A 27647-nucleotide genomic window follows, 5' to 3' on the forward strand; every position below is an offset into this window, starting at 1 on the left:
CTCGCCATGTGACCATGCCTCAACACTAGGTCCTTAGGGGTCCTAGGTCTCCCATATGATGATTTCTTCATGAAGTCATCATGCCACATGGAAGCCCATGATGGGTGCCATCTGTTATCTATTTTTGAGCTTTTGACCAATACAAAACTACCAAATCACCATGCCATGTGGTAGCCCTCGGTGGTGACACATAATTGTGATGATGTCAGCACTTATATGCCCTACTATGTTGTCTTCTCTGCCATGTGTCTGAATTTTTGGCCAATGTTTGCAGAGAGACTCGCCCACATGGCACAATTTTGTTGGGTCATGAATATATGTTAAAGTTTGTGTAACTATCATCCTCAACGTCGATTATCCATTTTAACAATGTTGATCCTAAACCATCTAATTTGCGAGAAAACTATTTATAATGATTAATGGGCATGCAAGTTTTCTAATATTCACCATTGACTAAGACAATGAATGGTAAATGCAACCAAAATATGTGCATTGTTTAACCCTTTAATAATTTTGGTTTTTCCCTATAGTTTTCGTTTTCAATTTAACCCAACTAATGCTGATTTTAAACTTTCCATAACTTATTATGTGGGAGGGGTTTTTGTAACTAGGATATACCATTGAAAATATATCAAAAATATCTATGCAATCATGTAGTTTATAGTGTTGAGAAATGGAAACAAGAAACTCCATTTTAATTTGTCCTTGAATTAAACTGAGAATTAAAATCGAATTCTATTCTCATAGCAACTTGTAAATAGTTAATTAAGTTTAATTAGCTTAATTAGCTTAGGAATTTCGAGTTGGAAGTCTTTCTAAAGTCATGTATATGTTCTCCCTAAATTTTAGGGCTCCAGCAAGAGTTTAAATTGAGTTGTAAATTAGATAACTCAGTTTACTGAGTTATGTTTAGTTAAATTAGTTCGAAACTATTTTTGGAACTAATAGAGATTTAACAGTCAGTCGGTGCACTAGTGCATCCACAAGTGTCACTCTAGTTAATTAAAGATTCCCTTATTAGAAATTCATGCATGTCGATTCTGAGAAAGATCCAGTTGAGACTAGAGTGCAGGGATAGTGTACTATCAATTGTTTGATTTACTAAGTTGTAAATATCATGCATGCAATCAGAAAATAACCTATGTTTGGATTGCGCAATTTTGGAAGCATGAATTCCCTTTAAATACAAGTTATTCATCCTAGGAATTATGCAAGAGATTAGGGGCTTGGAGAGCTACAAAATTGGCTAAGTGTTGGCCAAGAGCTTGCTTGTGAGCTAAGGGAGTTGAGCTTACTTGTGTGGAATTTTTCTAGTGAGAAAAATCATTGTATCTTCACTCATATTTCTGATATATGTTATATGGATATTAGGAGTTTTGAGTAGTGGCTTTCCCTAGATACATCTTGTGTTATGTGCCATTGATTTATCTTCTTCTTGGTTTTCATTGATCTATTGGCTTCCACTCGCTGAAAGTAGAAGTAGATTCTTGTCTTGTGCTTTAGTACATTGCATGAGCTTGTGAATCTACCTAATTTTCTACATGGTGTTAGAGCATAATACGATATACCAGAGGAGATTTCGAAGTCTTGAGTTTTGGGTTACATGTGAAATTCAAATTTGCAATACATACTTCAGAATCGATAGATGGCGTTCTACGGTTTGTGGGTCAAGTATGCCTTGGAAGGAAACTCAAATTTTATAACCTAGAGGGATAAAATGGAGGTTGTGATAGAGGATAATGGCTTGAAGGAATTCGTTGATCAAGAAATTCCTAATCTAGCAACATTGGATTCACAAAATTTGGCCGAATGGAAGAAGTGTGTGGTGAAGGCGAGGTGGATAATATTTGAAGGAGTTTGAGACCACATTGTCTCGAGTCTCCATGGTAAGGAAACTTCGTATGCGACGTGAAAAACATTGATGGAATTGTATCAGAACAACAGTTACCAAAGGAAATTGACACTGAAGGAAAAACTTTGAAAAAACAAAATGGAGAAAGGTGAGACTATTCCAAAATACTTGACTAAGTTCACTCAATGTTGTGATGAACTTGGAAGTGTTGGAATCATGGTTTCCGAGGATGATATGGTGAGTATTTCTCTTCTAGAAATCCCAAAGAGTTGGCATAGTTATCAACACTCTATCGATGGCTAGGAGAAGTTGTCGGATTAGGAACAACTTTGGTCAAATTGATGCAGGAGGAGATCAGGAGGAACACCAGGGATGGATCTTCATCAAAGACTAATGATGAAGAGAATTGTTCCTTAGCGATTAAGGTGAAGAAGGGGAAAGGGAAAGCTTCCCATTCCAAATTGGATGCTTATCATGGAGGTAAGAAGAAAGACATGAAGAAAGTTAAGTTCTTTCATTGTCATGAACTGGGCCATTTTGCTACAAATTGTCCACTCAAGAAGTCCAAGAAGAAGTCCTTAGGAGGAGCGGTGGGTGAGGCTTTGGCCTCTCAATTTGAATTGAAATTACATGCATGGTGTCACCAATGATGGGAAGTGTATGGTACTTAGATAGTGGAGCTTCATTCCACATGACTGGTGACAAAGAGTTATTCAGTGACCTAGAGGAGAAAGATCTCGAGATGGGCAATGATGAGAAGTATAGTGTTATTGGATTGGGCATAATTACTTTTCAGAGGGAGCATGGGGCTCCACTCACCTTGAAAAATCTTATGTATGTTCTTGGGCTAAAGAAGAACTTGGTATCTTTTTCCATTCTAGAGGATAGAGGCTATGATGTGATCTTCTCAAAAGGAAAGGGGTTCCTTTGACACATATCCATGGGTCAAGTAAAGAATATAGGGATTCAGGTGACGAATCTATATAAGCTGGAGGTAGAGGAGTGTGCTTCATTGAGCATAAAAGAAAAAAGGGTGAATAAACAAGGCATTGACAAGTTGTGGCACAGGCAACTAGGCCACTTGCATCATGGGGCTTTGAGGATATTGTAGAAGATATATATCGATCTTCCCAAAGGTATGCTTGATCAAGTTGATACATGCAAGGGGTGTACTTTGGGAAAATACACCAAGTATTCCTTTCATGATAGAGATATTCAATAAGAGGCTATTCTAGAGTGAGTCCATTTAGATGTGTGTTGACCATTCTCGACCACATCCATGGCCAAACATAGGTATTATGTTATATTTTTTGATGACTTTTCTCGAAAATGTTGGATATTTTTCATGTAAAAAAATGATCAAACTTTCACAAAGTTTTGTGAGTTTAAAGCATTGGTGGAGAAAGAGTTGGGCAAGAAGGTTAAAGCTCTATGGAGTGATAACGATGTTGAGTATGTCTCAAATGAGTTTAAGAACTTCTATACAATGGAAAGGATTAAATGGGAGTTGATGACACCCCATAACCCTTAGAAGAATGCAGTGGCTGAGAGGAAGAACAAAAGTATAGTAGGGGAAGCGAGGGCAATGTTGCAAGATTAGGGCCTACCACTACACTTGTGGGTTGAGGCATGAAAACAATGGTTTATGTTAGAACCATAGCCCACATCGGATACTTGAGATGAAGATAATAGAGGAGGCTTATTATGGTAAGAGGCTAGATCTTGGTCATTTCAGGATTTTTGGGTCATCGATATATTTCCATGTGACCAAATATGCATGGAAGAAACTTGAACCAACAATAGAGTTGAGGATATTTTTGGGGTACACCGATAAACCTCACAACTATCGAGTTTAATTTTCAACCAATAGGATGACAGTGGGTTGTAGGGATGTCATATTCAATGAGGAGAAGGCCATGTGAGTTTCCCTTAAGATTGATCTTGAGCTACATGCGGATGAGGAGATTTGAGATCCTAAGGTTGAGGAGCCTCAGATTGATGTGGAGAAACCACATGCAAAGGATATGGAAGTGAAGACATCCACTCAGGCAGAGTCTTCCAGAGAGGGAAGAAAGTGCACCAAAGAGGCTGACGGATTGTTGAATGGTGCACGAGAGAATGTGGGAGCACACACTTTTCAGTGCAGGAAGAGGAGCTCACCTGAGAGGTACACTAGATACATGGCTCTTATGGGTAAATGTGTTGTGATAAAACCATCCTCCTTTAAGGAAGCAGTGAAAAAGTCGGTTTGGGTTGATGCCATGGTGGAGTGTGACTCCATAGTTCGAAACAATGTTTGGGATGTGGTCTTGAGACCAGGGGCTAAGTCAATGATGAGCTCCCATTGGCTTTACAAGGTAAAGAAAGCTATAGATGGTAGTGTGGAGAAGCATAAGGCTAGATTTGTGGCCCGTGGATTTTCATAGGTAGAGGGGATTGACTATGATGAGACCTTTTTTCCTCTTGCATGGTACTCATCAATCAAATCTATATTGGCACTGTCAACACATATGGGTTGGAAGATACATCAGATGGATGTGAGGACAACCTTCCTTAATGGCATGATTGAGGAAGAGGTGTACATAAAGCAGCCTGAAGGTTTTGAGACCTTTGACCGTGAGTCACATGTGTGCCGTCTTAAGAGAGTGTTGTATGGGTTGAAGCAAGCACCCCATGCTTGGTTCACCAGGATAGATGGCTACTTCATCGAGTTGGGCTTCATGAAGAGTGAAGCAGATGCGAACCTATACCACATAGTAGTGGAAGGTAAGTTGTTGATCATTGTACTTTATTTTGATGATCTCATACTGACAGGTGATGATCAGTTGATCAAATATTGAAAGGAGGGCCTTGCAAGAGAGCTTGAGATGAAAGAAATGGTGCTCATGCATTACTTTCTTGGCATGGAGGTATGGCAGGGAGATGGGGAGTTTTTTGTGTCTCAGGGCAAGTATTCCAACAAGATACTCATGAGATTCTGCATGGAGAGCATCAAACCCATGGAGACTCCTCTAGCAGGTAACTGGAGGAAGGAGGATGCTACTTCAGGGGAAGTAGTGGAAGCTACTATTTACAGGAATATTTTCGGTTCACTCATGTACTTGCTGAGCACATGACTAGATATGTGTTATGCAGTTAACTAGCTTAGTCAAGTTGTGGTTAGGCCTACCAAGCTATATTGGAAGGCAACAAAGCATGTGTTGAGATACCTCAGGGGTAGTTCTCAATATGGATTATGGTACAAAGGGATAGAGGGAGTGAAGATTCAAGGCTTCACCGATGAAAATTCAGTAGGGACTCCATCTAACTAGAAGAGCACATCAGGGGGGATCTTTAGTATTGGGTTTGCGACAGTTTCTTGGTATAGTAGGAAACAAATATTGGTTGCACTCAATTTGATAGAGGCAAAGTACATGAGTGTGAGTCAGGTAGCATGTGAGGTTATTTGGATGAGAAAGATCCTAGTTGGGTTGTTTCATTATCAGATGGAGCCAACTGTGATTTACTGTGATAATCAGAGTTGTATCAAACTATCTGAAAATCCAATTTTTCATGATCGGTCCAAGCATATTGATATCCGATATCATCATCTCAGAGATTTTGTATGAGGCGGATGATGTTGTTAGAGTACGTTCCCATGAAGGAGAAAGATGCTGACATTTTGAAAAAGGAATTTTCAAGACGTAAATTCCAGCTTCACAGAGACAATATTAGGTTAGCTGATAATCCTTTTCTTGTGGAGAGGGAGTGTTGAGAAATGGCAACAAGAAATTCTAGTTTAATTTGTCCTTGAATTAAACTGAGAACTGTAATCGAATTCTATTCTCATAGCAACTTTTAAATAGTTAATTAAGTTTAATTAACTTAATTATCTTAGAATTTTGAGTTGGAAGTCTTTTTGAAGTCATGTATATGTTCTCCCTAAATTTTAGGGGTCCAATATGAGTTTAAATTGAGTTGTAAATTATAGAACTCAGTTTACTGAGTTATGTTTAGTTAAATTAGTTCCAAACTGTTTGTGGAACTAATAGAGAGTTAATAGTTAGTTGGTGCACTAGTGCACCCACACGTGTCACTCTAGTTAACTAAATATTCCCTCATCAGAAACTCATGCGTGTCGATTATGAGAAGGACCTAGTTGAGACTAAAGTGAAGGGACAATGTATTATCAATTGTGTGATTTACTGAGTTGTAAATATCATGCATACAATCAGAGAAGAACCTACGTTTGGATTGTGTAGTTTTTGAAGCATGAATTCCCTCTAAATATAGGCTATTCATCCTAGGAATTACATAGGAGATTAGGGTCTTAGAGAGTTTCAGAATTGGCTAAGTGTTGGCCAAGATCTTGCTTTTGAGCTAAGAGAGTTGAGCATACTTGTGCAGAATTGTTCTAGTGAGAACAAACTTTGTATCTTCACTCATATTTCTGATATATGCTATACAAATAGTAGGGGTTTTGAGCAGTGGCTTTCCCTAGATACATCTTGTGTTATGTGCCATTTATTTATGTTCTTCCTTTTCATATTATTTTCATAGATCTATTGGCTTCCAGTAGTTGAAAGTAGAAGTAGATTCTTGTCCTGTGCTTTAGTACATTGCATGAACTTGTGAATCTATAGGATTTTCTACATATAGAATCATTGGAATATCATAATTACATCAAAAACTAAATTAACTTTAAGTACCTTCAAGTTCACTTGCTAAGAACTTGTAAGAAATATTTCATTCATATTGCATCATAGAGAGTCATGTTGCTTTATTAGGCATCATGAGTGATACTACTATTGTCTTATCCTTCCCCTTTGACATCAATGACACCTTGTTGTCATCAATGACAAAACTATGTGTAATAATATCAATGATAACATTATGTGTAACAATATCCCCCTTTTTCATTGATGGAAACACCACTATACATTGATGGTCATTTGATTTCAAAACCAAAAAAAATTGCAATTGTGATGTATGCAATCTCTCCTTACTCAAGTGCAAGTGCAATTCCTTCAATCTCTCACTATTACTATCAATGTCTAAATCAATGTCTGTAATCTCTCCCCCTTTGAAATCAATGGAAAAGGGTCATAGATATCTTTAGAAAAAATGTCATTATAGTGATCTTATATGAGTACCTATTCTAGGATTATCTTTTGGACCTGACTAAACCATGCTTCCTACTGACAAAATATCCCCCCTTGAGACCATGCTTTTGTTGCTTTCTTATGTATATTCTTATACTCCCCATGAGACCATACTTCCACTATTTCTTATTCTTGTACTCCCCCTGTGATCATACTCTTTCCTTTATCTATATATGTTTTTCTTATTCCTTCTCTCCATTTATATATGAGATATCATCATTAAATCATAGCCCTCATACATGTAGTTGCTTCTCAAGTTTTGATTTGATAAATAATGATATTGAAAAATATTTATTCAAAGGATCAGATATGAGGAATTAGACCTAACGAAGGTTTTTTTGGCCTCTATCCCATATACCAACATTGATAGGATATCCTTCTTTGTTGAACCATTTGTAGTTGATTCTGTAATATTGTGCTATATGACCCTTGTTATGACAAATGTGGCAATAAACATTAGGATTCAACACTTGTGGAGATGGCTGAGTCATTCATCTCATTTGGTCAATATTTCTCCATCTAAGTATCTTCTCATATCCTCTATACCTAATCGTATCATATGCTCTATAATCTTTCACTCTTTACCCAAACTATGTGCATGAGAAGCAATAACCAAAAAACTTACTTTGATACCTGGGCATAGAAGTAGATCTCGATCTTCGGAAGATACTTCTAGGAGGAGCCATGTGTTCTTTCTGTTTAAACCTTACATGAGCCATAATCATTTATTGATTTCCAATACGTGTTCCTATATAACTTATGGATACTTTCATATTATCCATATTCATTTCCTGCCATGCGTTATTTCTACTTGTGGATCCTTTATCTTCATTTTGGTTACTTGTATTCTTGTCATTTCTAGAATTATCTTGAGTGTCATTGAAGTGAACATGATCGGCATGGTGTATTTCTTTATTTGTATCTTCAAGTGAGATGCTACTAGATGCTATAAATTTTTGATTGATCTTCTTCAGATGATTTTGAGTTGATGAGTTTGGGGGCTCATTGTATTTGTATGCCTCACATTATTGATATCCAAATATTGTCTTAATAACCTAGGACCTATGGATGTTGATAATATGATCTAGGGATTAATTCCCTTTGTTGAACTTTGAAATGAGTTTCTCTTTTTCTTCTCTTAAGAGGACAATTTTCCCTTTTAGTATTTCACATATTTTTTCTTTTTTTGTTTAATTGTTAAAACAAAAACTGGTTTGCCCTTTTTGCTTCTTCTAGTTCAAATTTGAAACAAACAATGGTGCCTTCATTTAGACTCTTACCTTGACATCATTGCATAAATTGAATTTCTATTTTCCTAAGAATCCTTATTTCCTTCAATTCACTTTTGATTTCTCCTTCAAGATGCACTTCTATCTCAGGTTCTTCAGCCTCAGGAATGAATAGTATTTCATTCCTTTCTTCATCAATCACGCTTGCATTGCTTTCAATTTCACTTTGTTCCTTTGAGTAAAAATAATTTTTCTTATTGGCTTGCATCTTATTTTGATACTTGAGTTTGAATATTTATTCATCATCACTTTCATTCATATTAGCATAAGGACATTTAGATGCACAATTACCAAGTATTACACATTCAAAACATTTAAAAGGAAGCTTACCTTTGAAATTTTCATTTCCTCTCTTGAGATTTAAAACAAACTTGGCTTCTTCTTCATTAGAGTTGGAGTATTCTTGATATATTTTATTTTTATCTTATTTTGCAGCCTTGAAAGATGCTTCCTTGACTCCTCAATTTTCTTACTTGGTTGTTAGCTCATATGCGGAGATATTTCCATGAAGTTGAACTACAAACATCTTATTTACATCTTATAGTTCCTCAAGGGATGACACTTTGTGGTTGAATATTGATGGAAGTGATCTCAATAACTTTCGAACAACATATATATCCAATACTTCTTCATCGAGAATTGAAATTGAATTGACTACATTTTATTCTCGAAGGAAATATGAGACTATGTCCTCATGCTATTCCATCTTCAAACTTTTGAATTGACCTTTGATAGCTTGCAATCTAACTTCTTTAAATTTAGTATTGGGAGTTTTCATAGTGCAGTACATTAAATTTCCTTAATTTTCTTATCCCATTCATAATAATTTTAGAGTGTATTTCATACTCATGAGCTAACTTGCACTGTGTTACTATGAAGAATTCTAATTCTACCAAACAACTTAAGATAGCATGCTTAGATTGTGCATTATATTTGTAAACTACCTTCTTTATTGCATCTAGTGGAATAAAATTGGGGACTTTATATTCAATGTTCACAATTTCCAAAACTTTTTCTCCCAAAGAGATGAGATATGTGTCCATCATTATCTTCCAAAATGCAAAATTGGTTCCATAAAACATAGGGAGCTTCCACATTACTTTGGATATAGTCATTTCTCCTTGATATTTGACCTTCCAATAGTTTTTAATTCCTAAAGGAACTTGCTCTAATCCCAGTTGTTGGCCCAAAGGTCACATTGAATGGGGGGAATCAATATGAGGGGTAAATTTTACAATTATACAACTCTTCTTAATAATACATCATATATAAATGAACCATAGAGATTATATCATCAATTATGACATTTCATCATCATATATGTAACATATAAGAAGCCATTGACAAATCAGGAAACCATCAAATAACAAAGAGACAAATTTTTTTTTAGGTGGAAACCCTTACATGAGAAAACCACAAATATTATTATTCTTTATCTTAGATTCATTTACATCAATATACAAGCTCCAAACTACTGGAAGAAACTACCCCCAATATATGCAAGTTTCCACTTGCGGTAGGCTACAACTTGATTAAGGTACCAACCTTGAAATATGGAAGTAGTTTCTCATTGTAATATACAACCTAATTTAGGCTCCAACCTTTATGATGAGTGGGATCCAACTTGCTCTAGGCTATAACCTAATTGAGGCTCCAACCTTAGTGGAGGCACCAAAATCCTTCTTCAAATTCCTTGTGGACCTTTGTTTCATCTCATTTTCAAACTGGATCCACTTTAATCATATAATATTGAATTATAAGGAATGAACAATATACAATCTACTATCAACATCACAACCTATACCATCACCTAAACCTACATATGTTGTCACTACCACCATCACTGTAAACTTGCAAGCGCTGTCACTATTGCCATCACTGTAAACCTACAATTATAGTCCCTGCCACTGTCACTAGTAAGAAAAATTGTAAACACTATTTCCCAAGCTTTGTTCCAAAAAGTTCACCAATTTAGTCACTCAATCCCTTTCATATCTTGTTTTAACTATGTATCTAAAAACACTTTCTACATGATCACAGACCATTTAAGTATGCACAAGTGATTATGGTCATAAAATAAGAGTTAAAATACAATCATACATCTCTAGTTACATATGTCTTTGATTCTTGATCATATAATTTCTTTTAGAATCAAATTTGGGCTAATATTGATCCAAAAAAGTCAAAAATAACTATATATAACTATATAACAATTTAAATATTCTACAAAAAACTATTTCTGAACAATATTCAACAAATTTCTGGATTCTAGGATTGGTCACCATATAATTCACATTGTGCAAAAAAATGGTAATCTATATAAAAAAAAATCACATGACCTGTTCATCATCGAGGATTGAACTTGTGACCATTGGGTTATCAACAAAGTACCATACCAATCATGTTGCACTTTGTAACCAATGAGATATTGACACCTTTATTCATTTATAAATTGCAAACCCCTATATGGATTGGGTGTAAGGCCCAAACAATGTTTGATCAATTGATGGTCCTGGGCCTATCTACAACTAAAGTGTTAACACTTTCTACCAGCCGCAATTAGAATTAAGAATTAGGTTCAATGTAACCACATTCAGCGTTGTTGGGCCCTTAGCCTTGCTAACCATAATTAGAACCAAGACTCATGTCAAATGCAACTCAAACCAATGTTGTTGGGCCCTCAACATATGGATATTGCCAACCAAAATTAGAACTGAGACTCAAGTCAAATGCAATGTAACTAACGTTGGATCAACAAGCCTGTAGCTTGTATGTAATGACAAGGTTAATATGATACTACAAAATGAAAAAAAAAATACTTTAACTATCATTCACACCAAACTCATATCATTTGATAATTTTTTGTTCTGCTTGTTTGGGAGGAAGGTGTCGATACACACACACACACACACACACACATATATGTATGTATGTATATGCATATGTGTATATATATATATATATATATATATATATATATATATATATCTGTATATGTATATGTATATATATATAATTTGTGTGTAGGAGCCAACCCAAAATTTCGATTATGAATCTAGGTAACCTAGGGATTTGGCCAAAGCCAACTATGCTATATTCCCATGGTAATGTGACTCTAGCCTTGTTATCCACCTTGGCCCCTTATTTTCAATATGACATCTCCATGTGACCATGCTGCAAGACTAGGCCCTTAGGGGTCTTATGTCTCCCACATGATGACATGAACATGATGTCCCCATACCATGTGGCATATCATCATGGATACCATGTGTCACTTATTTTTGGGATTTTGGCCAATCAAAAACTGTAAAATCACCATGCCACATGGAAACCCCCGATGGTGCCACATCATCATGTTGATATCAATGCTAACATGTCCTGCCATGCTATATTTTCTACCATGTCACATCCTATAGGTTCCTTCCATATGTCTAAGCTATTGACCAATGACATCATGCCATGTGTCATAGAGAGATTAGTCAACATGGTGCAATTTTTTTGGATCATGAATATATGTTAAAGATCATACAACTATCATCCTCATCGATAATCCATTTTAACAATGTTGATCCTAAATTGTTTGATTGCTGAGAAGGTGCACACAATTTAGTGTGATTAATGGATGTGCACATTTGTTGAGATCCGTTGTTGGCAAACACAATGAATGGTAGATGCACTAAAAATATGCACACTATTTAACCCTTTAATAAGTTGGGGTTTTCCCTATAGTTTTCCCTTTCAATTTGACCCAACTAATGTTTATTTTCAATTGGTCATAACTTCTCATTTGGGATGAGTTTTCTTAAGTAGGATATATTGTTGGAAAGGTATCAACGAGCTCTACATAATCGTGTAGTTTACAGAATCATTTGGATATCATAAGTGCTTCAAAAACTCAATTAAATTTAAGTACATTGAAATTTAGTTGCTAAGAAGATATAAGAAATATATCAATCATATTGCATCATAGAGGTTCTTTCTACTTTCTTAGGCATCATGAGCGATATTCTTGTTATCTTATACTTCCCCTTTGACATCAATGGCATCTTATTGTCATCAATTTCAACACTTTGTGCAACATTTAATATCTTATGTAATAGTGACATACTCTACCTTTGTTGTTGAAAGTTCAATAACCCTTTGTTGTACTCCTACTATCTATATCATCTACCATATTTGAGTCAAAATATCCTTTTAGAACAATGTTTGAACCTTTAAAGAATAATTATTGAGTAGTAGTACCTCTAAAATACCTATGAATCAACTTTACTACCTTCCAATGATGTTTATCTAGATTGTACATATACATGTTCACAACTCTGAGTGCATGTGCAATATCTCACATTGTGCACAGTGGGTGTTTTAAAAGATTTTACAAAATTTGTACCCAAGACAAATTTGGTCATCTAACCCAAAAACTAAAAAATGCATACAAAACATCCTAAGTAGATCTAGTGGTGCTCATGGTAACAAGTCACAGCCTGTGCTATCATGCGCAAAAGCCTAACCCAATGGTTAGGAACACCAATAGTGTGGCACTTCAGCCTCATAGGTAACTCCTTGATCCGGATATCCAAAATACTAAGGGTTAATCCCTCTATGTGATCCTACAACTCTGGTAAGGTTTCGGCCAAATCCAATTCCTGGAGCACTGCTCTCCCGATGTTTCTTTGTGCTGGACCACCTGCAACCTGTTGGTGTCCCATGGGTCAAACTATACCCACATCTTCATGCATATGAGTAATTTTAGTTTAGTCTTGGAAACATTAAAAACATAAAAAAATATGTAGAAACTGGAAAAAAAATCAAAAAACACTTTGGTCAAACAAGTTACCCATAGCACCCGATTGTGCTCCAACTGCTAAAATCAAATCTGGATCTCCATAGAAATCCATTCCTGAGTATGGATGCTTCTCGATAACAAGATGTTGTTGCTTAAGCTGGCTGAAAAATGCAGGGGAGAAAATTATTGTTGACTGACCCGCATGTCAAGCCATCAATTCAACCCATCTCTGCATATGTGGATCTCTAGGACCAACCACACCCAGTGAAATATGTTGTGGTTGGATAAATGGGATTCGTTTTAAGGAAGAATCAATTAAGATCGAACCATAGCATAAATTCTTTGTCTTTCTGCTTTCTACCTTAGTCAGTTGTTCTTTCAGCAAAGAAAACACAACCTCGCACAAGTTGAAAACTTTTGGATCTAGACACTCCAGTGCATACTACATATAAGATATGTTCGCTAGATGGAGTGTCACACTGCTAGCCAATTTTTTGATTGTGAATAGGATCATTTTTAAAGGAAAATCACCTACATCCCTGATATTTATTTTCCCATCCTTTCTAGGCTGTGTACCTGGTCGACAAAACTGTCTGATATAATCTCTCACCAATTCACCTCCACGGGCAAATCCAAAAAGTGAGATGGGGGCACCTCGCCTCAACAGTCCAATAAGAAAGTAGGTATCCTAAATGGTATTAGGGACCATCTTGTCCCTAATGTGAAAAGTCTGATTTGTTGGATCGCATGCACGAACAAGGAACTGCAATAGTTATATTTGTTGCCTCATTCCAGACAACTTCAAGTATTTGAGTAACTCACAATTTCTGAGGGCCTTAGCTGTAACTGGGTTGTTTAGGGCAACCATGTCTTGTTCTTCATGCTCGCTTTCTCGCCATGTAATCAACATTCTTGTTGGAAATAATACTGAGAGGGGGGGTGAATCAGTATTATCTAATTCTTTTAATAAATCTTCTTTATTTGTTCTTTGAATTATTTTTGCATGTCAGTACCATAAAATAATGAGCATGAACAAAAGAAAACAGATAGTCACACCAAAGAACACAAGATGTAAGGTGGAAACCCAATGTGGGTGAAAACCACCTGCTGCAATATGTCTCTATCTTCTTTCAAATTAGAAACTCCTTTTACAATGGTTTTGTACTGGTGCAGTCCTTTACCAGTACGCAGGCTGCAACCTGCAGAGAGCTACAACTCTCTCTCTCGTTTTCCAGTCTCTCCTGGAAGGGAGCTACAACCCCCTACTTCTTTTCTTACAAGGACCACCTTTCATAAATTTTCAAACTGGATCCATAAGCATCAAATGATCATCAAGTATAAGAGAATCACCCAGTCAACTGTAGTAACCAGATCAACAATAATAGGACCAAACCCAGAACACAATAATGATAAACAAAGATTTAAAGAGAAGTAAGCACCCTGCTCAACTGCTCGCCTGCTTACGTAAGCACCCTGCTCAACTGCTTGCCTGCTTACAGTACGCACCCTGCTCAACTGCTTGCCTGCTTACAGTACGCACCCTACTCAACTGCTCGTCTGCTTACGTACGCACCCTACTCAACTGCTAGCCTGCGTACCTCGCTTTGAGTCCATTGAACTGCCTGCGGACCTCCGCACCTGCAACCCTTCTGTGCCTGCGTATGTACGCACCTGAAATGCTTCGTTCCTGCGTATGTATGCACTTTTCTTTCACTGTACCTGCGTACCTTCGGGCATAGATGATTTCAAGACTTCAGAAATAACCCAGACAGTCAGATCTACAGATTTGAACATGCGCCGAAGAGATCTCAATCCATCAGTAGATTCGCCTTATTTAGATCTAGACATACTCCCAAGAGAGATCATAATATGTCAGATCTAGCCCTTATAAGATATTCAACCCAAAACATACTCAAGCCAAATGATCTCCTTTGCTTTATATAGGAAAGCTCTTCCTTAAATCATAGATCAATGCCACGAGCCGAAACCATAATAACACAATACCGTCGGCTAAATACCAAGAGTAAAACATAAGAAAACCCCACATGTGAATTTCTTTGCCTTGAAATGTGTGCACTGGGGGTACGCACCTCCTGAACGAGATAACTGCGGGTATGTACGCACTTTATGTAACACTGACCTGCGTGTACGCACCTTATGCAAGGTGTACCTGCGTACCCCTTATTTTCTTCAATATTTGATAATTGATCATCAATCTCTGTTGCTGACTTGAAGTACTGTGATCTATCACCTGAATGGGTTGCCATCAAGGACAACACTTTAGCCATAATGCCAACAATCTCCCCCTTTGGACTTGATGGCAACCTCAAAGCTTTAGCTTCATTCTTCCCCTTTGACATCAAGGGCAAAGGGTTATGCTCCCCCTAAGAACATGCTCCCCCTGAATATGAACCAGATTTGCAACGAAGAATCATAATCCACCATGAAAGAGATAGAGACATATTGCAGCTACTTCCAAGATCTCCTTCTGCACATCCTCCATAATGCCAACAATGCATTATATGCTCCCCCTGAACCTGTACCATCAATCAGAAGAGGTTTAGCAATAAGATGATGCATCAACAACCCCCAGCTTTTGCCTGAGGTATTCAAAAGTGTCCCTGGGCAATGGTTTGGTGAGAATATCAGCAACTTGTTTCTTAGAAGGAACATACTCCAACTTGACCTTCTGTTCAAGCACTTGTTCTCGGAGAAAATGATACTTGATTGGTATGTGCTTGGTTTTTGAATGCATAACAGGATTCTTTGAGATGCTGATTGCACTTGTGTTATCACATAAGATGGGGATTGGTGGTGTACAAGTGATTTGAAAATCCTGCAAAGTCTGCAACATCCAAAGGAGTTGGGTGCAACAAGATGTAGCAGCAACATATTCCGCTTCAGCTGTAGACAAGGCAATCGAACTCTGTTTCTTGCTGAACCAAGATACCAGTCTGGAACCCATAAAGAACGCACCACCACTTGTGCTTTTCCTGTCATCCACGCTTTCGGCCCAATCTGCATCTGTATAAGCATGAAGTGTAAGATCTGTATCTCTAGGATACCATAAGCCATAATTTTGAGTCCCTTGAAGATATTTGAAAATTCTCTTCACTGCCTGAAGATGAGTCTCCTTCGGATTTGCCTGAAATCTTCCAACTATTCCAACTGCATGCATGATGTCTGTTCGGGTACCTGTCAAATAAAGTAAACTTCCAATCATAGATCTGTAGGTTGGTTGATGTACTGCTGCAGATTCATCATTTGCACTGAGGCTACATCCTGTGACCATGGGTGTACATACTGGTTTTGCATCTTCCATACCATATTTCTTCAAAATCTGTTTGAGATACTTGGTTTGAGATAAAAAGATTCCTCCTTCTTTTTGTTGGATTTGCAAACCAAGGAAATATGTCAGTTCTCCTAGCAAGGACATTTCAAATTCTTTCTGCATGACCAAGGCAAAGTTTTGACTCATAGCTTCTTCATTGCTCCCAAAAATAATGTCATCTACATACACAACAAGTATTAGCAATTTGTCATTTTCAACTTTTATATAAAGATTGCTATCTGCCGATCCTTTTGAAAAGCCTTTTTGATGAAGATATTTGTCCAAACGGTAGTACCAAGCCCTTGGAGCTTGTTTGAGACCATAGAGAGCCTTTTTCAATCTGCATACAAGATTTGGATCATTTCCAAGAATGAACCCATCTGGCTGTTCAATGTACACTTCTTCTTCCAAGTCTCCATTCAGAAAGGTTGATTTCACGTCCATTTGAAATACTTTGAAGTTTTGAAAACTTGAGAGAGCAAGGAACATTCGGATGGCCTCAAGTCTTGCAACAGGAGCAAAGGTTTCTTCAAAGTCTATTCCTTCTTGCTGCGCATACCCTTTACAAACAAGTCTGGCTTTGTTTCTAATTACTTCTCCATTTTCATTCAATTTGTTTTTGAAGACCCATTTTGTCCCGATAACATTCTTATCTTTTGGTCTAGGAACCAGCTCCCAAGTGTTGTTCTTTTCGATCTGCTCAAGTTCTTCATCCATTGCTTTCACCCAACATTCATCTTTGCATGCCTCTTTCACATTTTGTGGTTCAGTAGAGGAGAGTAATGCCAAATAGCTTGAAGCTTCTGCAACTGTTCTTCTTGTTTGTACACCTGCTTCTTTCTGCCCCATAATCTGAGATTCTGGATGGTTCTTCTGAACATATCTGGATGGAGTCTTTTCTTCTATTCTTTTTTGCTCCTCTGGTTCTTCTTGAGGTTCTTCTTGAGGTTCTTCTTCTTCATCATTCTGTCGTTGGGGGTAGCCTTCATCTTCTTCGATGTCTTCATGATGTACTTGCCTAGGAATGTATCCCTTCTCATCAACCACTACATCAATGTTGTCAACAATTCTGCCAAGTCTTTTATTGTAGCATTTGTATGCTTTGCTATGTGGAGAGTAACCAAGAAGAATGCCTTCATCTGCTCTAGGTTCAAGTTTGCCAAGCTGCTCATCAGTATTCTTGATATAGCATTTGCTCCCAAAGATTTTGAAGTGCTTTACTGAAGGAGTCCTACCACTCCAGAGCTCATGAGGAGTTTGAGTGTTGTTCACCCGGACATTTGTTTTGTTGAGAATAACAACTGCAGCATGTGCAGCTTCACCCCAGAAAGTTGCGGGAGTTCCTGACTCATCAAGCATAGCACGAGCCATTTGTTGGATTGTTCTGTTCATTCTTTCCACAACTCCATTTTGCTGAGGAGTTCTTGCTGTAGAGAATTCTCTTCTTATCCCATGTTCTTCACAGAAATCGAAAAATTCATTTGAAGTAAATTCCCCACCTCTGTCGGATCTGAGGCACTTAATTTTGTGACCTGATTCATTTTCAACCAAGGCTTTGAAGGATTTGAATTTTTCGAATGCTTCATCTTTGTGCTTCATAAGTCCTAACCAGACAAACCTGGAGAAATCGTCAATGAATAATATCAAGTATTCTTCTCCTCTAGGTGTTCTTTTCCTGAAAGGACCGCATGTATCTGTATGTACTAGCTCAAGAGGCATGCTAGCTGATCCTTCTTTCTCTGGAAAGTTAGTTCTGGTTTTTTTCCAAACTGACATGATTTGCATATGGTGTTGTCAGGAATTTTGATATCTGGAAGATCGCGAACTGCCTGATATTTGCATGCTTTCCTTATTTGTGAAAAGCTTAGATGTCCCAACCTCCGATGCCATAACCAGTGCTCATCATCCTTGCTCAGATAGCATTGTTGTTGTCCTTCTTCAAATATGTACAGATTATTTGGAGTTCTTTTGCCTTTGATCACTGTTTTACCTGTATCAAGATCACGAACAAGACATCCATTTGATCTGAATATAACCTCGGTTCTTTGATCACACATCTGGCTGACACTTAGAAGATTATGCTTCAATCCATCAACATACAAAACATTTCCAGCCTTGACCTTTTCTTTTAACTGAGAAATGCCTTTTCTTTTATAGTTGCAGGAGTATCATTTCCAAAAGAGACTTTCTTTCCCTTTTCTAGAGTAGAATAAGACTCAAGTTTTTCTTTATCACCTGTCATATGCTTCGAACATCCACTGTCAATGTACCATAGATTTTCCTGTCCCTCTGCATAAAATGCTATCCCACATCTTTCTGTTTGAGGTTCCTTTATTCTCCATGTTTTGGTGCTTGAGGCTTGTTCCTTTTTCTGCTGAAACCTGCTCCTGCATTCAGAGTCTTCATGACCAAAGTTATTGCAAATAGAACATTCAACTTCATTTTCAAGAACCGAAAAGTTGTTATAGGTCCTTTTTGTAATCCCTGTCATACTTCTTTGTTTTTGAGCTTCCCTAGTCATGATCGTTTTATATGCAACACATTGAGCTGCTTTGTGACCAAAGTTATGGCAAGAAAAGCATTGTCCATTGAAGAAACTTCTGCGGTTATCGAATCTACCAGCCAATTGATTGTAATTTCTATTGTCATCTATTCTTGAACCAAATTGAGAAGATTTTACCTGTGGCTGGTTGTAGCTTTTGTTCACCCTTAAGATGGATTGCCCCTGATAGTTTCTGTTTGTAATTCGTCCCTGCTTTACCTGATGATCTTCATTGTGCTTTTGCTCATTTCTTCTTGCTGCATCAAGATAACTTTTTGAGGTGGATGCTTGAGAAGTTTCTCCATTATAGCCCAGACCTGTCTTGTTTAGTGGAGACCGCTGCACATTGATAATCTCATCCAAAGTTTCAGATCCTTTGACAAACTTGAGATTAATAGCTTTTGTTTTCTCAATCTCTTTTCTAAGACCAACAATTTCACCTTCTAATTTTTCAAGATGTTTTTCCTTTTCATCAATTTGAAATTGTAGAGTATCAATGATCATGTTCTTTTCTTCTATACATCTCTTGAGTCTAGTAATTTCATCATAAAGGTTATCCACATCTATAGCATCCATATAATCATCATCTTCAAATGCCATTAACAACTTATATTCATTACCTTGTTCATCTTCATCACTGTTTGATAGACCATCACTATCTTCATGAGTGTAGTAGCTTTTCTTATTTGCATTATGTTTCTTGTTCCATCTAGCAGGTTCCTTTCCTTTATCCTTATAAGGACATTTTGCAGCATAATGACCTACTCTTCCACAAGCAAAGCATTTAAAAGGTAACTTACCTCTGAACCTTCCAGAACCCCTTTGAAGATTTCTGACAAAATTTGATTCTTCTTCCTCTTCTTCTGGGACGTGGCTTGCTTCATAATAATCTCCTTTGCCTGATGCCTTGAAAGCAGCTTCTCTTCTGTCTGATGGACCTCCCTTTCTCATTTCATAAGCAGTTAGAATTCCATGTAGCTGAGACATAGTAAGAATTCGTAGATTTTCCTTTTCTTCTATTGCAGATACTTTAGATTCAAACTTGGGGGACAATGATCTTAGAACCTTTTCAACCACAATAACCTCTTTTATTTCTTCACCCAAATTTTTCATACAGTTAACAACCTCATCTACCCGAAGAAAATAGTTAGCCACACTTTCATCATTATACATTTTGAGAGTCTCATACTGAATTCTGAGAGTTTGAAGTTTAGCATGCTTTACCTGTTCATCTCCTTCATAGCTCGTGACAATTTTGTCCCATATCTCTTTTGCGGATTTATAGTGCATTACCTTCATGAATTTTGATTGAGATATACATCCTAATAGAGTACTGACTGCTTTCGCATTTGTTTCATACTTCTTTTTCTCGGCTGCATCTGTAGGAGTAGCTGAAGGAAAAACGTAGCCTGTCTCTACGATGTCCCAAACTTCTGTACCAAGAGATTGAAGATAGGCAGTAACTCTTACCTTCCAATAATTGAAGTTTGTCCCATCAAAAACTGGTGGCCTGATTGATGCTTCTCTCTCGTAGTTGCTCATGATGAACGATCTACCTTCAAGCGATCAAGCTTCTCTGAAGGACCTGCTCTGATACCAATTGTTGGAAATAATACTGAGAGGGGGGGTGAATCAGTATTATCTAATTCTTTTAATAAATCTTCTTTATTTGTTCTTTGAATTATTTTTGCATGTCAGTACCATAAAATAATGAGCATGAACAAAAGAAAACAGATAGTCACACCAAAGAACACAAGATGTAAGGTGGAAACCCAATGTGGGTGAAAACCACCTGCTGCAATATGTCTCTATCTTCTTTCAAATTAGAAACTCCTTTTACAATGGTTTTGTACTGGTGCAGTCCTTTACCAGTACGCAGGCTACAACCTGCAGAGAGCTACAACTCTCTCTCTCATTTTCCAGTCTCTCCTGGAAGGGAGCTACAACCCCATACTTCTTTTCTTACAAGGACCACTTTTCATAAATTTTCAAACTGGATCCATAAGCATCAAATGATCATCAAGTATAAGAGAATCACCCAGTCAACTGTAGTAACCAAATCAACAATAATAGGACCAAACCCAGAACACAATAATGATAAACAAAGATTTTAAGAGAAGTAAGCACCATGCTCAACTGCTCGCCTGCTTACGTAAGCACCCTGCTCAACTGCTTGCCTGCTTACAGTACTCACCCTGCTCAACTGCTTGCCTGCTTACAGTATGCAACCTGCTCAACTGCTCACCTGCTTACGTACACATCCTGCTCAACTGCTAGCCTGCGTACCTTGCTCTGAGTCCATTGAACTGCCTACGGACCTCCGCACCTGCAACCCTTCTGTGCCTGCGTATGTACGCACCTGAAATGCTTCGTTCCTGCGTATGTACGCACTTTTCTTTCACTGTACCTTCGTACCTTCGGGCATAGATGATTTCAAGACTTCAGAAATAACCCAGACAGTCAGATCTACAGATCTGAACATGCGCCAAAGAGATCTCAATCCATCAGTAGATTCGCCTTATTTAGATCTAGACATACTCCCAAGAGAGATCATAATATGTTGGATCTAGCCCTTATAAGATATTCAACCAAAAACATACTCAAGCCAAATGATCTCCTTTGCTTTATATAGGAAAGCTCTTCCTTAAATCATGGATCAATACCACGAGCCGACACCATAATAACACAATACCGTCGGCTAAATACCAAGAGTAAAACATAAGAAAACCCCACATGTGAATTTCTTTGCCTTGAAATGTGTACACTGGGGGTACACAGCTCCTGAACGGGATAACTGCGGGTATGTACGCACTTTATGTAACACTGACCTGCGTGTACGCACCTTATGCAAGGTGTACCTGCGTACCCCTTATTTTCTTCAATATTTGATAGCTGATCATCAATCTCTGCTGCTGACTTGAAGTACTGTGATCTATCACCTGAATGGGTTGCCATCAAGGACAACACTTTAGCCATAATGCCAACACTGATTGGATGAAATCATTAAACACAATCATAAGCTAAATTAGGATCCTTTCCATGCAAAAAACAGGACAAATTTTGGAGCAAACAACTAAAACAAACTTGGGAAAGGTGCCCAATGCAGCCTATGTTGAAAATAATAGTGAGAGGGGGGGGAGGGGGGTGAATCAGTATTATCAAGCCAAATATCCCCTTTTAAAATTCAGATAATATACGCTACTTCAGTTAGTAAAAACCGCATATATACGCAACTATGTAGAAGGAAACCCGCATATACAATGCAAACTTATAATTTACTTTATATTTTAGATGTTGATTATTAATCTGTGTATCTGAGTCAAATAAACAGTAACCAGAACAATAAAATAGAGCAGAAGACAGTCACACACAAGAACAAAAAATATAAGGTGGAAACCCAATGTGGGTAGAAACCACCTGCTGCAATTCGTCTCTATCTTCCTTTAATTAGAAACTTCTTTTTACAATGTACTGGTGCAGTCCTTTACCAGTACACAGGCTACCAACTGTAGAGAACTACAACCCTCTCTCATTTTCCAGCTTCTCCTGGAAGGGAGCTACAACCCCCTTGGCTCCTGTACTAGCCAAGATACTAGTACGTAGGTGCTGGCCTACTGAAGGCTACAACCTTCTCTTTCTTCCAGGGACCACGTTTCATGATTTTTCAGACTGGATCCATGAACATCAATTAATCATCAAAATTTATGCTTCAACCAATCTCCTTATCACCGAACAAAACTGATTCACAATAAACACTTCTCTGACAGTTGTACCCAGAACACAGTAGCTGTAACCATACTCCAAATTCTGAACCCAGAACACTGCAGCAATAAACAGATGCAGCTAGATCACAATAAAATATATATATGCTACTTAAACAACCTAAAACCTGTGTGCATATGCTCCTGTGTGTGGAGCAACCTGCGTATACGCAGTTTGCATTCACTGAACCTGCGTGTATACGCGCCTTCGCTTCACTGAACCTACGTACAGATCAATAAAGGATAATTCACTCTTTCAAACAGTCAAGTACTAATTAACCCATATTATCAGATTTATAGATCAAGTTTGTGCCTCATATAACAGATCAAAATCATTCAAAGATACTATCATTCAAGCCTTACAGATTATGACCCATCAATAGAACTTATCCTTCTTTATGCACTAAGGTTCCTCCTTCATTCAGGTCCAGATTTGCACCATAACCGCAATCACAAAAATTTCCGATCTAGCACTTGTTAGATATTCAATTGATTCCAAAGATGCTTTGCCAAATGATGTCCTTCCTCTTTTATAGTCTTAGGCCTTTCTCAATACCATGGTCCAAAACCATAATAACACAATACCACAGGCCCAATACTTTGGGATCAACACTTCTGATGAGATACCATGGTCCAAAACCATAGGTTCAAATACCAAGGACTAACTACCCCAGACCAAAGGTAAGTTTTCCAAAATATACACGCTTTTCCTAGCGTGAAAGTGTGTGTATACGTATACACACCTTTGTAACGTCCAACCCGCATGTATACGCACCTTAGTCTAGATGAACCTGTGTATATGACTTTTCTTTCATTCTGAAAGCCTGAACTGAGATCTGTCATCAGATAGAGCTGCCATCAAGGACAACACTTGTGCCATAGCTCCAAACCTGTGCCACAATGCCAACAATCTCCCCCTTTGGACTTGATGGCAACCCCAAGATCCTCAAATTCATTCTCCCCCTTTGTCATCAAGGGCAAAGGGTTATGCTCCCGTGGAGTACATGCTGAAATATCTGCCCTGCTGTGCTGACCATGCTCCCCCTGACTGTAGGCAGAATCTACAAAAGATGAGCTTCAAGAAGAGCCAAGTCTTATACATCATAAAAGACCTTCCTGTCACCAAAAGACTCAATACATACATCCATCACCCAAACATGTGGGGACCATCCACCCAACCAAGTGGGGATACATCAAAAAATTACATATGACAACCAAGTACATTACATCTGCATCCCAGGCATAGCAGGGAACCAAAATAGGCCGTTACATGACCTTGACACCATAAAAGAGATACATGACATAGAGACGAAATATCTAGAGCAAGACTTGATAGCAGCAGCTTCTATCAATCACCATTTAGATCAGCAACCATGATTTCCTTTTATTCTCCCTCTGCATTTGTTCCACCTGAGACCAACAATAGCTGTGAACTAGGACCAAAGGCTTCTAAGATAATGTCATCTATGCATCATTAGAAGTTTGTCTGCTCCCCCTGAACCTGTGTCAGATGGTCTCTGTTAGACCCATATCAGACTATCTTCAACCAGAGCCTGTCCCTACTAATATCCATCAAACCTCCATATACGCAATTGTCTCTGCACAAACTGGCGTATGTACGCGGATCCTCCTCAGGAAACTTGCGTACACCCATTTTTCTCTGAAATAGACAAGTTTTAACAACAAGATGATGCATCAACTACTCCCAGCTTCTGTCTGAGGTATTCAAATGTCTCCCTGGGTAGGGGTTTGGTGAGAATATCAGCAACTTGTTCCTTAGAAGGAATATACTCCAACTTGACCTTTTGTTCCAACACTTGTTCCCAAAGAAAGTGATACTTGATTGGTATGTGCTTGGTTTTTGAATGCATGACTGGGTTCTTTGAAATGTTGATTGCACTTGTATTATCACATAAGATGGAGATAGGTGGTGTACAAGTGATTTGAAAGTCCTGCAAGGTTTGCATCATCCAAAGGAGTTGAGTGCAACAAGATGCAACAGCCACATATTCCACTTCAGCTGTAGATAAAGCAACCAAACTCTGTTTCTTGCTGAACCAAGATACTAATCTGGAACCCATAAAGAATGCACCACCACTTGTGCTTTTTCTGTCATCCACGCTTCCTGCCCAATCTGTATCTGTATAAGCATGAAGAGTGAGATCTATATCTCTTGGATACCACAAGCCATAGTTTTGAGTTCCTTGAAGATACTTGAAAATTCTCTTTACTGCCTGAAGATGGGTTTCCTTAGGATTTTCCTGAAATCTTCCAACTATTCCCACTGCATGCATGATGTCTGGTCGGGTACCTATCAAATAAAGTAGACTTCCAATCATGGATCTATAGGTTGGCTGATGCACTGCTGCTGATTCATCATTTGCACTGAGGCTGGAACCTGTAACCATAGGGGTACACACTGGTTTTGCATCTTCCATGCCATATTTCTTCAAGATCTGCTTGAGATACTTGGTTTGAGACAAAAAGATAACTCCTTCATTTTGTTGGATTTGCAATCCAAGAAAATATGTCAGTTCTCCAAGAAACGAAATTTCGAATTCTTTCTGCATCACCAAGGCAAATCTTTGACTCATAGCTTCTTCATTGCTGCCAAAGATAATATCATCTTCATACACAACAATTATTAGAAATTTGTCATTTTCAATTTTTATATAAATATTGTTATCTGCTGATCCTTTTGAAAAACCTTGTTGATGAAGATATTTGTCCAAACGGTAGTACCAAGCCCTTGGAGCTTGTTTAAGTCCATAGAGAGCCTTTTTTAGTCTGCATACAAGATTTGGATCATTCCCAAGAATGAAACCATCTGGTTGCTCAATGTACACTTCTTCTTCTAAGTCTCCATTCAGAAAGGTTGATTTCACATCCATTTGAAATACTTTGAACTTTTTAAAGCTTGAGAGAGCAAGGAACATTCGGATGGCCTCAAGTCTAGCAACGGGAGCAAAAGTTTCTTCAAAGTTTATTCCTTCTTGTTGAGCATACCCTTTACAAACAAGTCTGGCCTTGTTTCTAATCACTTCCCCATTTTCATTCAACTTGTTTTTAAAGATCCATTTTGTCCCTATGACATTCTTATCTTTTGGTCTAGGAACCAACTCCCAAGTGTTGTTCTTTTCGTTCTGCTTAAGTTCTTCATCCATTGCCTTGACCCAACATTCATCTTTGCATGCCTCTTTTACATTTTGTGGTTCAGTGGAGGAGAGCAATGCCAAATAGCTTGAGTCTTCTGCAATTGTTCTTCTTGTTTGTATACCTGCCTCTTTCTGCGCCAAAATTTGAGATTCTGGATGATTCTTCTGAATGTACCTGGATGGATTCTTCTCTTCTATCCTTATCTGTTCCTCTGGTGCCTCTTGAGGTTCTTCTTCATCATCAGTCTGATTTGAAGGGTAGTCTTCATCCTCTTTGATATTTTCATAATTTACTTGCCTAGGAATGTTTCATTTTTCATCAACCACTACATCAATGCTATCAACAATTCTTCCAAGTCTTTTATTGTAACATATATATGCTTTGATGTGTGGAGAATAGCCAAGAATAATGCCTTCATCTACTCTAGGTTCAAACTTTCCAAGATGTTCACCATTATTCTTAATATAGCATTTGCTTCCAAAGATTTTGAAATGTTTTACCGAAGGAGTTTCACCATACCAGAGCTCATGAGGAGTTTGAGTGCTGTTCACCTGGACGCTTGTTTTGTTGAGAATAACGACTGCAGCAAATGCAACTTCACCCCAGAAGGTTGTGGGAGTTCCAGACTCATCAAGCATAGAACGAGCCATTTGTTGAACCGTTCTGTTCATTCTTTCCACTACTCCATTTTGCTGAGGAGTCCTAGTTGTAGAGAATTCCCTTCTTATTCCATGTTCTTCACAAAAATTAGAAAATTCGTTTGAGGTAAACTACCCACCTCTATCAGACCTGAGGCATTTAATTTTGTGATCTGATTTGTTTTCAACAAAGGCTTTGAAAGATTTGAATTTTTCAAATGCTTCGTCTTTGTTCTTCATAAGTCCTATCCAAACCATCCTGGAGAAGTCGTCAATGAATAATATAAAGTATTCTTCTCCTCGAGGTGACCTTTTCCTAGATGGACCACATACATCTGTATGGACTAGTTCAAGAGGCCTGCTAGTTGATCCTTCCTTCTCAGGGAAGTTAGTTCTAGTTTGCTTACCAACTGACATGATTTTCATATTGTATTGTCTGGAATTTTGATATCTGGAAGACCACGAACTGCCTGATATTTGCATGCTTTCCTTATCTGTGAAAAGCTTATGTTACACAGTAATTTATCACTGCCTTCCTGTCAGTCACCCTGCTGTGTCCAGAATTCATAATCACTAAGTGTTTGATCCCTGAACTGGCTTAAAAACCCACTTTTCCAAAGTTTTGTGCATCAGCGCGTCTGTTCCTAAAATAACCGCGATGACAGGCGCCTTCCAGTGTATTCTGTGCACTGCCATCGCGGAAGAACATCACTTTTCCGCGATGGTGCACAGCGCGCCTTTCCCGTGTTCTTCCGCGCTGATGTGACTTGTTCAGTTATTGATATGTGCTGACAGCGCGGCAGTCTCCCTATAATCCGCGCTGATCCAGTTTGGGCGAATTTGTTCAAACAACCAGCCTTCCAGATCTCTCCAGGCTTGGTTGTTAGCTTTGTGAATGTCGACTCCCTTCTATGGCATGTCTGTTCGACCCTTTGCAACAACTTCCCTTGAAGATAAGCTCATCCTTCCACCCTTATAGGAGACTCCTTCTCCTATATAAACTTCCACCATTACCATGAGCAGCTAGTTTGGGATAGTTAGACTTAGCTTGGAATAGCTTGGATTGTACAGAGCTTGTAGTGCTCAGATTGCTGCTATAGGTTTGGTGTGTTAGGTGTGGAAGTGATTGATTGCTTAGGGAAGGTTGTTTGTGA

This window comes from Pinus tabuliformis, chromosome 2_1 (assembly GCF_031772625.1).
Source record: "Pinus tabuliformis cultivar Carrire ecotype Pingquan chromosome 2_1, CPIR1, whole genome shotgun sequence".
NCBI classification, from domain to species: Eukaryota; Viridiplantae; Streptophyta; class Pinopsida; order Pinales; family Pinaceae; genus Pinus; species Pinus tabuliformis.